Below are 15264 nucleotides of genomic sequence, written 5' to 3'. Positions count from 1 at the left end.
ACTCTTTTGTTTTCTCCATTTTTCTACCAGAATCAGTAAATGTGTAGTTAGATTAGTGTCTGAGCAGGCCTCTCCCTATGAATTATTAAATATTAAGCCTAAGAATCGCAATCTAATCCTCCTGGTATGGGGTTTGAAAAATATTGGTACTGTGTGTATGTAGAATTCTGTATAAGGCACAAAATTAGATGTTACCAGCCCCAATGCCGAAAATATAGCGAACACTTAAATGGATCATTTCATCAGCAGGCACTAGGTATGAAATCTGGTGCATTGTTTGGAATCCTGATCTGTTGGTTTCATATTAAGTTTAAGATAGTGAAAGTGTCCATGACAAAAGGATGAGACTGATACAAAGCGAAAGTTAAGCAGGGCTTTATTTCACGCCAAGCATCGAGAATCAAACTGACCAGCCAGGGCCATCTCTTGCAAAGAGGTGACCCCTCCCAGTCTCACAGGCTAACTTTTATAGAGCAAAGGCCATGTGGTTGAGCCTGGCCACATACAAGTGGCCAATTGAATTACAATTTACCCCATGATAGTCATTTATTTTTTTAAAAGATTTTATTTATTTATTGAACAGAGAGATCACAAGTAGGCAGAGAGGCAGGCAGAGAGAGAGGAGGAAGCAGGATCCCCGCTGAGCAGAGAGCCCGGTGTGGGGCTCGATCCCAGGACTCTGGGATCATGACCTGAGCCGAAGGCAAAAGCTTCAACCCACTGAGCCACCCAGGTGCCCCCGTGATAGTCATTTAATTCAGCCTATGACCTTGGCTGAAATCAGTGCCTTTGTCTGGTGCCTGATAGGCGGGGCTCACACTCCTTGGTGGGTAATACGTGTGCTTTCCCTTGATTGGACGTTTCCACCTGGCCTGGCTCATCCTTGGCGGGTAGGGAGGTAATATGTCCGCTTTTACTGATTGGACGTTTCCACCTGGCCGGACACGTCCTTGTATGTGGGCTCCGTTATCAGGGGCTGGTCAGTCATATTTCACCAGTTCTATTTCTGAGCACTTTTCTCGGGGGGGGGGAAGGGGAAGGTTCAATCTAAGTTTACTGCATGAACCACAAAATGGTTTACTCTGGCTAAGTAGGCCCTTACATTCCCCCTTTTCTTTGGAGATTGGTTAAATCTTTGAATATTCTATGTCCCCTTGTTGTAAGGGTTTATATTGAGTTTGTAAGATTAGCATCTTTATCACCCCAATCCTTTTTTTGTATAAATGACATCAAGGTGTTTATAGCGCAGGTGCCAAAGAGTAACATCAATAATAGTAAGATTAAGGGGCCTGCAATTGCTGATATTAGGGAAGTCATCCATGGAGACCAATTGAATAAATTTTCATACCATCCCTGAGAGTCCCTGCATTGTTGTTCTTGTTCATCTAGTCTTCTTTTGATGGCTGCCAAGCTGTCTTTAATGACCCCAGTGTGATTTACCCAAAAGCAGCATTCCTCCCCCAAGGCTCCACAAAGTCCCCCTTTTTCTCAGAATAGTATGTTAAGCCCCCTTCTATTTTGCAGTACCATTTCAGCTAGAGCACTTATGGAATCAGTTAGCTTATCTATAACAAAATGGCTTGCTCTGGCTAAGTAGGCCCTTACAATAGTATCCAAAAAAAAAAAAAGAGCCACCCTTACTTTCTGCTTCCAGCAAAGTTACAGTAATATGGACTCAATTCATTGTCTAGCCTGAAAAATGCCCCAAAACAGACAAGAGAGATGAAACAATGGTTTTCAAGTAACTCTACACCAAAGAACAATGACCTTAGACAAAAAACAAACAAACAAACAAAAAACACAAAAGCAAAATAAAACAAAAACCCCAAAGCTGGTGAGTCCTAGACTGTTCACCGCACTACCTGGAGAAATTTCTCAGGCCCCTGGAGGCATGGCTGGTAAGCGCCTGGGAGGTAGGAAGTCAAGGGCGACCGGCAGGAGAGCCCTACTTCTGGGTACTCCGAGCCGAATCCTGGCCTGGCTGTGCAGGTGCGGGGCAGAAGGGCTGAGTTCTGATAAAGTTCTAGAACGTAGCTGAGGTTTGGTGGGCTGAGGTCCAGAGCCGATGACCAAGAAAGAATTCTTGAGACATCTTGGGTGCAAAATAGTGGTTTATTAAAGCACAGGGGCAGGAACCATGGGCAGGAAGAGCTGCTACCCTGGGTTGTGAGTGATGGCAGGTTATGTACCTTTTGTTGGGGGAAGGTGAGGGGAAGGGAGGTTTCAATGGAGCTTTCATATGCCAAAGAGGGCCTACAAGGTGCAGGGATACCTGGATACCAGAGGCCTTGCAGCTTGATCAGTGTTGTCTTTTGGCAAGCCATTCACATTTCTGCTATCAAGCGTCTTTGTTAGTGAGATTTGGGTTTAGAAGAAATTTAACTTTATTTAGGGCTGAGGAACTGAGTTATTTGGCTCTTCAAATTTGTGCTATTGATAAGGTAACTTTTTTGTTTGTAGATCTGTAGGACATTTGTAAACCAGGGGAGACTGTCTTGCAGGATGTGATCTCTGCAAGTTAACTATTTGTTTCTCATTTATGGCAGTCAGGGGTGCCTGAGAAATGTCACACACATTACTGAGGAGAGTGGGTGGAGAGGGGGTGCAATGTGCCAGCTTTTGCTTTGTCTTCAGCCAGCCGCCTCCTCCCTCATCATTCCCCCCTGAACAATTTTGACCCTTAAATCTTTAAGGTAGTTGAAGGTGGAAGGTCTCATCTTCTGTAACTTCTTCCTGCTGAATAGGGGCATAGAACTGTCCCTACCTACTCGGATCAACATTGATCAGTTGAGGAACATCAGTTGAGGAACATATAGGGGAGTTATGAAAGGCAGAGGCAGCTGAATCCAGAGCTGACAGTGAAGAAGTGTCTCTGCGTGGTCAAGATCATCTGTCGCTGTGAAGTCATTGCAGCAATGAAGTCTCAGCACCAAGTAGAGAAGCACTGAAGAAAGCAACATATTAAGATTAATAAGGCTAAAAAAAAAAAAGAAAAGAAAAAAGGAATGAGAACCCTAAGAAAGAGATTTTTAATTGTTGGCCATAGTCCTCCTTGTAAAGTTTTTCCGACAAAATAAAACATCACCAGGCAAAGTGGGTGTAAGGCAAGGTTTATTAAAGGTTCTCTCCGGTGAAGTTTCAGGGCCCAGGTGAAGGGGAGCCAAGAAAGTTGCATCAGGAGGAGGTGGGTACCCTCGGGCGAGGTTCCGCAACTCTGGAAAGCAGAGTGGGGGAAGTCGCGCCCAAGGTAGGGAGGAGGGGGCCTTAGATGTCCACAGGTTAGTTCCACATATCCAGTGTGCTCTATTTGGAGCTGACCATCTAATGCCAGGTCGCCTTATCCAATCAGTAGCAAACCAGTCAGTAGCGTGGAGTACTGTTACTTGGGAACACATTTCTAGTGATAGCCATCCTAGATGTCATGTGTTATTTGCCCAAGTATCATAGGTTGATTTTTTTGTTCCCAGCAGAAAACTGCCTTTTGACTGAGCTGTCCAATCATGGGTGTGAGCCACAAATATGTATCCCAGATTTGATATATGCCATCCTTAGTATAGCGATAAAGAGGGTTTGTAACTTGGGCCCATATTTGATTGGGGAGTTATGGCTTGACAGCAATCCTCTTTCCTTCCAAATAGCTCTATGGGCATATAGTACCAGGAAGGCATATTTGGAGTCAGTGTTAATGTTTATTTTTAGGTTTTGGTAATTGCAAAGTGCTAGTGAGCACTATGGCATACCTAGCTTTTCTTTTCTTTCTTTCTTTTTTTTTTTTATGAAAACTACTGTCATCAGTAAACCAACTGTCATTAGTATTTTTAACAGGGGCATCTTAAATCTGGCCAAATAGAGTAAGCAAGATCAATAACCTCTGAATAGTTTTGCTCTGTAGAGAAAGAAGTACAGTGGTCAGGTTAAGGCATACAGGGAACTAGGTTTAAAGTTTGACAAGTTTTAAGTATTATTTCTGGCATATCTGTAAGTATAGCCCAGTATTTAATAAGTCGGCCTCCATCATCCATTGGTGGCCTGAGGTGGAGGTCCACAAATCTGGACCTGATGTGAAGTCATTACAGTCAGGGACTGTCCCATAGTGAGCTTTAAGGCTCTTTTTATGAGGAGGGCTGTTCTATGCTTTGCTAAAGCATCTGTTTGCAATTGCACCTCAGCAGAAGTGGCCTCTGCGATAAATATCACTAAGGGATGAAACCATTAAGAAGCCCTTTGAGTGGTCCAGCCTTAACAAATCCTGATTACAGAGGATCACTGGCAAGTGGGAGAAAACTTGTCAAGAGATAAGGGGAGTCCCCCATGCATCATCCAATACAATCATAAAGAAAGTGGGGTCATCCATTATCTCCACAAGTCCATAGTAAATCCTATGGAGTGCTGTATGCTGACGTTTAGGCAATTATTTCAGCCACACACAAGGTGATAGTTAAGTTATACAATTATAGGGGAATCAATCCCATTTTCCCAGTTGCTTACACATGTGCCATGGGGTTCTGCTAATGTCCCCACAAAATAATAAGATTGACTAAAGAAGCTATTGTGCAACTTCTCTGAAGTTTACCTCAAATTGTTTACCTTGGGTAAACAAACATTTAAAGACAATCAAACCTAGAATTTAACATTGATAAAGGTGTGCTATTAAAACATAATTTTTCTCTATTACAAAGCTGCCATCATCAAGACAGCATGGTACTGGCACAAAAACAGACACATAGATCAATGGAACAGAATAGAGAGCCCAGAAATAGACCCTCAACTCTATGGTCAACTAATCTTCGACAAAGCAGGAAAGAATGTCCAATGGAAAAAAGACAGCCTCTTCAATAAATGGTGTTGGGAAAATTGGACAGCCACGTGCAGAAAAATGAAATTGGACCATTTCCTTACACCACACACAAAAATAGATTCAAAATGGATTAAGGACCTCAATGTGAGAAAGGAATCCATCAAAATCCTTGAGGAGAACACAGGCAGCAACCTCTTCGACCTCAGCCACAGCAACATCTTCCTAGGAACATCGCCAAAGGCAAGGGAAGCAAGGGCAAAAATGAACTTTTGGGATTTCATCAAAATCAAAAGCTTTTGCACAGCAAAGGAAACAGTTAACAAAACCAAAAGACAACTGACAGAATGGGAGAAGATATTTGCAAACGACATATCAGATAAAGGACTAGTGTCCAAAATCTATAAAGAACTTAACAAACTCAACACCCAAAGAACAAATAATCCAATCAAGAAATGGGCAGAGGACATGAACAGACGTTTCTACAAAGAAGACATCCAGATGGCCAACAGACACATGAAAAAGTGCTCCATATCACTCGGCATCAGGGAAATACAAATCAAAACCACAATGAGATATCACCTCACACCAGTCAGAATGGCTAAAATCAACAAGTCAGGAAATGACAGATGCTGGCGAGGATGCGGAGAAAGGGGAACACTCCTACACTGTTGGTGGGAATGCAAGCTGGTGCAACCGCTCTTGAAAACAGCATGGAGGTTCCTCAAAATGTTGAAAATAGAACTGCCCTATGACCCAGCAATTGCACTACTGGGAATTTACCCTAAAGATACAAACGTAGTGATCCAAAGGGGCACGTGCACCCGAATGTTTATAGCAGCAATGTCCACAATAGCCAAACTATGGAAAGAACCTAGATGTCCATCAACAGATGAATGGATCAAGAAGATGTGGTATATATACACAATGGAATACTATGCAGCCATCAAAAGAAACGAAATCTTGCCATTTGCGACAGCATGAATGGAACTAGAGCGTATCATGCTTAGCGAAATAAGTCAAGCGGAGAAAGACAAATATCATATGATCTCCCTGATATGAGGAAGTGGTGATGCAACATGGGGGCTTAAGTGGGTAGGAGAAGAATCCATGAAGCAAGATGGGATAGGGAGGGAGACAAACCATAAGTGACTCTTAATCTCACGAAACAAACTGTGGGTTGCTGGGGGGAGGGGGGTTGGGAGAAGGGGGGTAGGGTTATGGACATTGGGGAGGGTATGTGCTTTTGGGTAAATTGGAAGGGGTGGTGAACCATGAGAGACTATGGACTCTGAAAAACAATCTGAGGGGTTTGAAGTGGCGGGGGGGTGGTGGAAGGTTGGGGTACCAGGTGGTGGGTATTATAGAGGGCACAGCTTGCATGGAGCACTGGGTGTGGTGAAAAAATAATGAATACTGTTTTTCTGAAAATAAATAAATTGGTAAAAAAACCCATAATTTTTCTCTCTTAAATAACCCTCATTTTCAGAGATAGCCAAATCAGGACTAATTCACTTGAGAAACAAGTCCAGTTTTAACAAACTTGGCCCATTATTTACATAAGCTCAGCAAGAACAGTGAGTGTCATCATATAGATCTTTTAGAATCTGCTTTGCTGGAACTTCTTATAAGGAATCTCTAGATTGAAATTTTAGTAGCCTCTCCGGGCCAGAAGCCAAGCCATGTACTTGCCATCAGTCATGCCTGCAATACCTGTCGATTTGGGAGAATTCCTCTTCCTTAGACTCTGCACCTACCAAGGAGTGACATTCTTTACTCACCTGGTGAGGCTGCTGGGAACTCTGTAAGCAAGGTATCAGGCCAACAGTTCCAAGGGTCTTTATGGCTCCAGGTTTCATAAAGTCAACCTTAGTTCCTTTAAACTGTCTGGTCATGTCTGAGTCTTTTCAAATATGACATCCCAGTCAAAGCCTTGGTAAAATAACCAGTTTCCAATGCTGTCCTGTTACAAGGAGAACAGATTCTTATTGAACTTATGCAAATGACTGATTGCCAAGGAAGAAACAATATTTATTGAGCCCTTTTGGTTTCAGAGGGTTCAGATAGAGAGAAAAGTTGAATGCCTTGATTTGTTTACAAATCTATACTTTTACATCCTTGTAAGTTACAGATAACTTAAGAAAAAATATCCTAGTCTGGAAGAGCAAACATTAGAGAACCAGCAATGTGTAAAATAAGACAAAACATTAAGAGACACAAAACTATAATCTTTTAGCTCATTTAGTCCCATGTTACTAATTCTAGTTAAGTCCAAATGCAGCTTTAGTAAGTTCTAGAAATTCTTACCCGTTTCAGTTTTAGGATTTTCAAGTATATCAAATATCTGTATTTGCCCTTAAAGTCCTTTATATGAATCTCCTTGAAGAAAAAACTCATTTTACAACAGAATTAAAACAATTATTAAGGACAAAAACTCAGAATGGATATGGTTAGAGTTTACAGTTTAGCTGGCAAGGAAATCAGGTTATTTCTGTGATACATAACATTTCCATAATTACAATATCAAGCGATGATCTCTCAAAACATTAAAACTTTAGGAAATGCATAATCTCTAGAATAGTTAGAGTATTTTCCCAACTGTGACCCAAGGTTTATCATTTGTTCATCAGTACTTCATGAGTAACTTAGCATACCAAGGAAAAGCCTGAGTTAAAGAGATTTACAACTTAAATCTTGTCAACATTTGCTAAAATCTTATAGTTTTAAAGCGCATGCCTAAATATAATTAGGGATGTTAAACACGTGATAAAACAAAACATAGAAACTGGGTTTTCTGGGCAGGCAAAGAGAAAACAATTTATAGTTTCTTAACAGCAGATCAATTAATCTAAGAAAACTTTGTCCTTTTGAACAGAGACAATTTCAGTCTTATACAAATGTACCTTTAAAACCCATTCATTTCAACCTTAATCCGTCCTGACCATAGCTAAAATTCCCTTTCTGAAGATTTCCCTTCACAAACCTTCTACAACTTTCCTTTGCATTCAGGTTTTGTCCCAAGTCATTTCCTTCCAAACAACCATCTCATTTAGGACAAAATTACCTTGTCTTACCCTCAAGAAAATGTACCTCCATTCCTTAAATCTTTTTACATATCTCCTACTTTCCTACATACAGAGTTGTTTCCCTTATTTCCATCAGTCTTAGTTACACTTAGCATTTTGAACTCTTAGAAACACCTTAATCTCTAGTGAAGACTAAGTATTAACCAATTGTGAACTATCACAACAGAATTCTTCAGATGGCAAATTTATGAATCAGTTAAGCACAAAACATGTTTACCAACAGATTTAAATACTCTTAGTTTCTTTGCAGTAAGAAGTCAAAAGCACAAACCTACATCCGGTAATTAACGACTTAGCATTTTATCCTGTTAAGACCTAGATGTCCACAATTTAATTCCATTTGTTATCCAACCAAAACTTTTAAACTTTCAGCTTACCAAAGACTTTGAAAGTTACTTCAGCAATTACCCATTAAAACTTTGAGACAGACAATTAAACATCAGTTTAGTCATTTCTTTGCTAACAGATTTTAACAAATAACACGGGCTTATTTGACATTCAGTAAACTTCGAAGTTTCACATTTACTGTGGATAACTTAAAAGACACATAAGACATGTCTATCTTAATTAAACCAACAAACTTAACTTAGTTCCAATAGTGATTTACGTTCCACCTGGGCCCACTCTACTTTGAATGTTTACCTGAGACATGCGTGGGAAGATCTGGAGTGGGGGGTGTTAGGTCCAGGGGCTGCTCTTCTTGCTCCTTTACAGTGAAGAGAGGTGCCCTGGTGCAGGAAGCACCAAGGGTGGTCTAAAGGCCAGTTATGCAGGCCCCAGGCACATTGGTGCAGAAACTGGAGAAGGGGGAAACAGAGGAAACAAAGTGCTGCCAGGAGGCAGAGAAAGGATTCCCGGGTTTAGAGCTCATAAGCCCCAACAGAGGAGCAGATGCCATGCTTTCCCACCAGCAAGGGGGAGGGGTTAAGCAGTCCAAGTCGGGCCAGAGAAGACAGGGAAACTTCCCTAAAACAAAGAGAGTTTCGGCAGCTGCTTGGGAATATTCCTTACATCTGTCTCCAGTTAGACTAACCCCAGTTGGCTCCAGTTATAGCCATGATGAAGTTCTAGAACCTAGGTGAGGTTCGGTGGGCTGAGGTCCAGAGCTGATGACCAAGAAAGAATTCTTGAGACATCTTGGGTGCAAAATGGTGGTTTATTAAAGCACGGGGACAGGACCCGTGGCCAGGAAGAGCTGCTGCTCCGGGTTGTGAGGGATGGCAGGTTGTGTACACTGAGGATGGGGGAAGGTGAGGGAAAGTGAGGTTTCAACGGAGTTTTCATATGCTAAAGAGGGCCTACAAGGTGCCAGGAGACCAGCATTGTCTTTTAGCAAGCCATTAACATCAAGATAGTTGGGAGATTCCTGTCTTGCAGGATTGTGATCTTGAAAGATCCTGGAGTCGCACCCAAGAATCAAACAGCACACCTCCACTGGATGCAAATTGCAAGAGGTTTATTGATTACACAGGCGCCTGCGGACGCATCAGCCTTTGTGGCCTGAGCGTGCCGGGCTAAGTTGGGGAGCCGATTATATAGGGCAAGGTTGGGGTGGCAGGAAGCGAGTTTACAGAAGCAGGTGCTTGATTACAGGGATCTGATTGGTTAACCTAAATCAAACATTGTTGGGCACTGTAACAGTTTGTTCTGGCGGGAAGCGGTGGCGGGAAGCGATCCTACAGAAGCAGATATGCATGGTTACAGGAGTCTAATTGATTAATTTGATTCAGGCATGATTGGGCGTTGGGGTCAGGGCGTTCTGGTGGTTCCTTGGGACAGCACTCTGGAAAGTTCCGGTACATTTCATTTCTCATTTGTCTCTCCTTTGACAGACCAGGTGACCACAGACAATGTGTTGCCATCAGGCTATGGGGACAATAGGTTGCTAAAACAAACCTTACCAAGGAGGAAGGGGGTCTTTCAATCTCTGCAAGTTAACTATTTGTTTCTCATTTATGGCAGTCAGGGGTGTCTGAGGAATGTTACACATATTACCGAGGGGAGCGGGTGGAGAGGGGGTGCAAGGTGCCAGCTTTTGCTTTGTCCTCAGTCACCCTCCTGCTCCCTCATCAAGTTCCAAACCTGAGAGGGGGCTCTCGGGAGTGAGGGAGTTTGAGAGAGCCTGAGGGCGAGAACGGCAGAGGGCCTAGGGGAAGGCGCCCAGCCCGCTCCTGCTCTTCTTTTGGAGACTCACGTGGTCCTGCCTAATTGGCCACCATAGAGCCTGAGTTCCCGGGGAGGCAGAGGCATCCTCCGCAGCTGTAGTTCCCAGGATCTTCCAGCTGCCAGTCCCGCCTTCCCGCCGGAGGCTAGAGGCTGCTCAGGGACCACAACTCCCCCAAGGCCCAGCGCTCCAATGGAGCATGGCGGATTAAGGGGCGGGGTCTGCGTGGAGGGGCGGGACCATGATGCAGGGGCCTTGGGGCTCAGCGTCCCCATGTGGCTTCTGGGAGCTTAGGAGCTTTCTCATCCCTGGACTGGCATCTGGCGGCTGGGAACTCATTTGAGTCCTGGGGCGTCGCCTCGGACCAGCTCTCGACTGGTAGAGTGTAACAAAGTGTTAGCTTTGGAGGCGCAGTGCTAGAGACTGGGTAGCGCTGAAGCTGCTGGTGGTCCTGGGCTTCCTAAGGAGCCTGTCTGAAGAAATCACAGGTGGTGGTAGGGGAATCCTGAGGGAAAAGTGGGGCCAAAACCAGCACTTTGAGACTCCAAGCCAGAAGCCAACAATAATTGGGAAAAAGTCCAAAGGCAGTGAGGTGCTTTACTTTTGGCTGAGAAGATAAACAGGAAAGATGACAAAACAATGGGATGTCTGTAGACCCTACTGGAACTTTTAGGTCTGTCTTCTCTAATTCCTTACCTGTCACTCAGAGCTTTTATCTTTTTCTTCCTTGGGTTGACTTCTTAGAGAATTCCTTAGTTGATATTCCATTTCTCTGGTGTGGTTTTAAGCAGTGCTCATTCTGCTATTCAGCCCATCTCTTTGAAAGGTTTCTTTTTACTGCGGTTGCTATTTGTATTTCCAAGGTCTTGGTTTATTATTTTCATAACTGCCTGCTCTCATTTCATGATAAGATATTCTGGCTTATCCCTATAATTAATTTAATTACATTGATGTTAATGTCTAGCATTTTTATTTTCCTTAGGTGCATATTCTCTCTTTTTTTTTAAGACTTTATTTATTTATTTATTTATTTGACAGAGAGAGATCACAAGTAGGCAGAGAGGCAGGCAGAGAGAGAGAGAGGAGGAAGCAGGCTCCCCGCTGAGCAGAGAGCCCAACGCGGGACTCGATCCCAGGACCCTGAGATCATGACCCGAGCCGAAGGCAGCGGCTTAAGCCACTGAGCCACCCAGGCGCCCTGCATATTCTCTCTTGAAAGAAAGGTTAAAACATATTAAAGCTGTTCTTTTTTTCCGTGGCTTGATTTTTCTGAAACATTTGTGATTGTTGGTTTATGTCTCACTCATTTTTTATGTATCTTGAGAGTCACTGTTTTTACTCTCTTGCAGGAGGGAGGGGGATGAAGAGGATGAACTGCAAGGTATTTTTTTTCTTTTTAAATAAAATGGATAGAATCAGGGTTTGTAACCTACTGGTCACCTGGGTACCCCACCCCATTCCTCCAGAGCCTCGTAATCATCAGAATTTTGCTTGATTCTTTTACTCAAGCTCCCATACTCTCCAAGATGGAAGCAAACGTCCCATTTTCTGCTTCTGGAAGGCTATACTTTGGTGAAGCTTCAGTTCTAGTCTTTCAGCCAGTTCCCCTTTCATTTTCTTTCTTTTTAATTTTCTTTCTTTCTTTTATTTCTTTCATTTTCATTCTGGCCTCCTCCCTCCAGGTTTGCACCACCTTTCCTTATGTACAAATGGGGATAGTAGGAAAGAGTGACTGAGGAGCCCTTCCAATTTTTTAAAAAGGATCCCAGGATCCTGGGATCATGACCTGAGCCGAAGGCAGCCACTCAACCGACTGAACAACTCAGTCACCTCCAAATATTTTTTAGTATCTTCTTTTCAGTACTTCAAGGGGAACCAAACATCTTCACCAGGACTCTCAAAGATGAATGAAAAACCGGTAGTAATTTGCTACAAAAATGACAAACATCTATTTTTTGTACTGCATCTAAACAAGTAAATTTTAAAAATTAACATTATGGTAAACATAAGAATTTGCTGGAGGTAATCCTTTGAAAGTTGATGCTTGTATACTTTTAAATCTCGGTCAAGCAAGTCACTATAGAATCATAGTGACCATCCATATTCTATATAAAAACTCTCAGTTCTGTTAAGAACATGAAACAAGGGGTGCCTGAGTGGCTGTTGTTAAGCATCTGTCTTAGGTTCAGGTTATGATGCCATGGTCCTGGGATTGAGACCCACATCAGGCTCCCTGTTTGGTGGGAAGCCTTCTTCTCCCTCTCCCACTCTTTCTGCTTCTGTTCCCTCTCTTGCAGTGTCTCTCTGTCAAATGTATAAATAAAATCTTAAAAAAGAAAAAAGGACAGGAAAGAAATTCTCCAGGGAGAAGGAAGAGAATAAAGTTCAAAATTAGAATAAGTTCAAATTTAAATTTGTACATCAAAAGCTCTTTCTAACTGCCTCTCTTACACATAATTCTACTAAAATAGCAAACCCAATAGAGGACAAAATTGTTTGTTTCAAAATACATAGCCTTGGACTTTTGTTATGTCGATAGAAAATTAGCCAGTTGCCTCCATTAATTGGTTAGAATTTTGAGAGGAAGCTTGTGTATAGAAACGGGGATTTTTAGCACCGAGGGGCCAACAAACTGGAGGACACTAACACTGCCTGCAATCTAGCAGTAACTCTTTGAGGTCACACACTGATTTTGGATGGTCGTCTTTTCCCTCGGGGAGGGTACGACTGTTCACCGTGAATGTGTATATTTGAAGAGAGGACCTCTAGACCTAGGAAGTCTGCATGCCTCATTCACTAGGCAAGGGACTTCCTGTTTCAGGTATTTGCACGATAGACTCTGGTTAAAGTCCACCTTCAGCTACGAGTCAAAGCCATGATTGTTAAGAACACAGAATAGGGTACTACGTAGCATACACGATGTGACCAATAGGCACTGGTACATTGTTATCCTCCAGTAGATTGCAGAGGTAAAAAACATCTGGAAGGAGGATGAATACCCAACTTTTGTAGCAACATGGACAGGACTGGAAGAGATTATGCTGAGTGAAATAAGTCAAGCAGACAGAGTCAATTACCATATAGTTTCACTTATTTGTGGAGCATAACAAAGAGCATGGAGGACAAGGGGTGATGGAGAGGAGAAGGGAGTTTAGGGAAATTGGAAGGGGAGGTGAACCCTGAGAGACTATGGACTCTGAAAATGAGGATTTTGAAGGGGCAGGGGATGGGAGGTTGGGGGAACCAGGCGGTGGGTATTAGAGAGGGCACAGATTGCATGGAGCACTGGGTGTGGTGCAAAAACAATGAATACTGTTACACTGAAAAGAAATAAAAAATTTAGGGAGGAGTCAAGATGGCAGAGAAGTAGCAGGCTGAGACTACTTCAGCTAGCAGGAGATCAGCTAGAGAGCTTATCTAAAGATTGCAATCACCTGAAAATCCATCAGCAGATCGAAGAGAAGAAGAACAGCCATTCTAGAAACAGAAAAACAACCACTTTCTGAAAGGTAGGACTGGCGGAGAAGTGAATCCAAAGCGACGGGAAAATAGACCCCGGGGGGAGGGGCCGGCTCCCGGCAAGCGGCGGAGCAATGGAGCACAAAATCGGGACTTTTAAAAGTCTGTGCCACTGAGGGACATCACTCCAGATGCTAAACCGGGGCGAAGCCCACGCGGAGTCGGAGTGGCCACGGGTCCCGCAGGGTCACAAAAGGATCGGGAGTGTCTGAGTGTTGCAGAGCTTGCGGATATTAGAATGGGAAAGCCGGCTACAGAGACAGAGCCGACAGTGAGCTCGCAGCTCCGTGTTGCCTTGAGCCAGTCAAGGGCTCGGTGAGATCAGAGCGCGGCCGGAGGTTGGGCAGATGGGAGTTACTAGGAGCTGTTCGCTGAGGGCGCACTGGGGAGCGGGGCCCCGGGCTTTCGGCTCCTCCGGGCCAGAGACCAGGAGGCCGCCATTTGTGTTCCCGTCCTCCAGAACTCTATGGAAAGCGCTCAGGGAACAAAAGCTCCTGAAAGCAAAGCCGAGCGGATCACTCAGCCCGGCCCCTGCTAAGGGCGGTGCAATTTCGCCTGGGGCAAAGACACTTGAGAATCACTACAACAGGCCCCTCCCCCAGAAGATCAACAAGAAATCCAGGCAAGACCAAGTTCACCTACCAAGAAGTGCAGTTTCAATACCAAGGAGAGAGCAGCAGAATTCCAGAGGAGGAGAAAACAAACCACGGAACTCATGGCTTTATCCCTGTGGTTTTTTAGTCTCGCAGTTAATTTAATTTTTTTTCTTTTTCATTTTTTTCTCTTCTTCTGCTAAAATTTTTTTAAACTTTTACCCTTTTCTTTTTTTAACTAGTTTATATAATATATACATATATTTTTTCTTTTTTTATTCGTTTTTTTAATTCTTTTCATTTCTTTTTTTCTTTCTTTATTTTTGAACCTCTTTTTATCCCCAAATCAGAAGAGATCCCAAACTCTTCAATCTCTTTTTTTAATTCTTTTTAAATTCTTGATTGAATTTTTAATTCAATCTCTTTTTTTAATTGTTTTTTTATCTTTCTTTCTTTTTGAACCTCTTTTTATCCCAAAATCAGAAGAGACCCCAATCAGAAGAGATTGGGAGATCCCAATCAGAAGAGATCCCAATCAGAAGAGATCCCTCACCCAATCGTGAGGGGGGAGAAATCCCCCCTCACGATTTGGGATCTCTTCTGATTTGGTTAAAGCATATTTTCCTGGGATTGTTGCCACCCTTTTAGTATTTTACTTGCTCCTTCATATACTCTTAGCTGGACAAAATGACAAGGCGGAAAAATTCACAACAAAAAAAAAGAACAAGAGGGAGTACCGAAGGCTAGGGACCTAATCAATACAGACATTGGTAATATGTCAGATCTAGAGTTCAAAATGACAATTCTCAAGGTTCTAGCCGGGCTTGAAAAAGGCATGGAAGATATTAGAGAAACCCTCTCCAGAGATATAAAAGCCCTTTCTGGAGAAATAAAAGAACTAAAATCTAACCAAGTTGAAATAAAAAAAGCTATTAATGAGGTGCAATCAAAAATGGAGGCTCTCACTGCTAGGATAAATGAGGCAGAAGAAAGAATTAGCAATATAGAAGACCAAATGACAGAGAATAAAGAAGCTGAGCAAAAGAGGGACAAACAGTTACTGGACTAGGAGGGGAGAATTCGAGAGATAAGTGACAACATAAGATG

Source organism: Neovison vison, chromosome 9, assembly GCF_020171115.1.
Source record: "Neovison vison isolate M4711 chromosome 9, ASM_NN_V1, whole genome shotgun sequence".
In the NCBI taxonomy this organism is placed as follows: Eukaryota; Metazoa; Chordata; class Mammalia; order Carnivora; family Mustelidae; genus Neogale; species Neogale vison.
The sequence above is the reverse complement of the archived record's forward strand: the minus strand, read 5'-3'. Positions refer to the sequence as shown.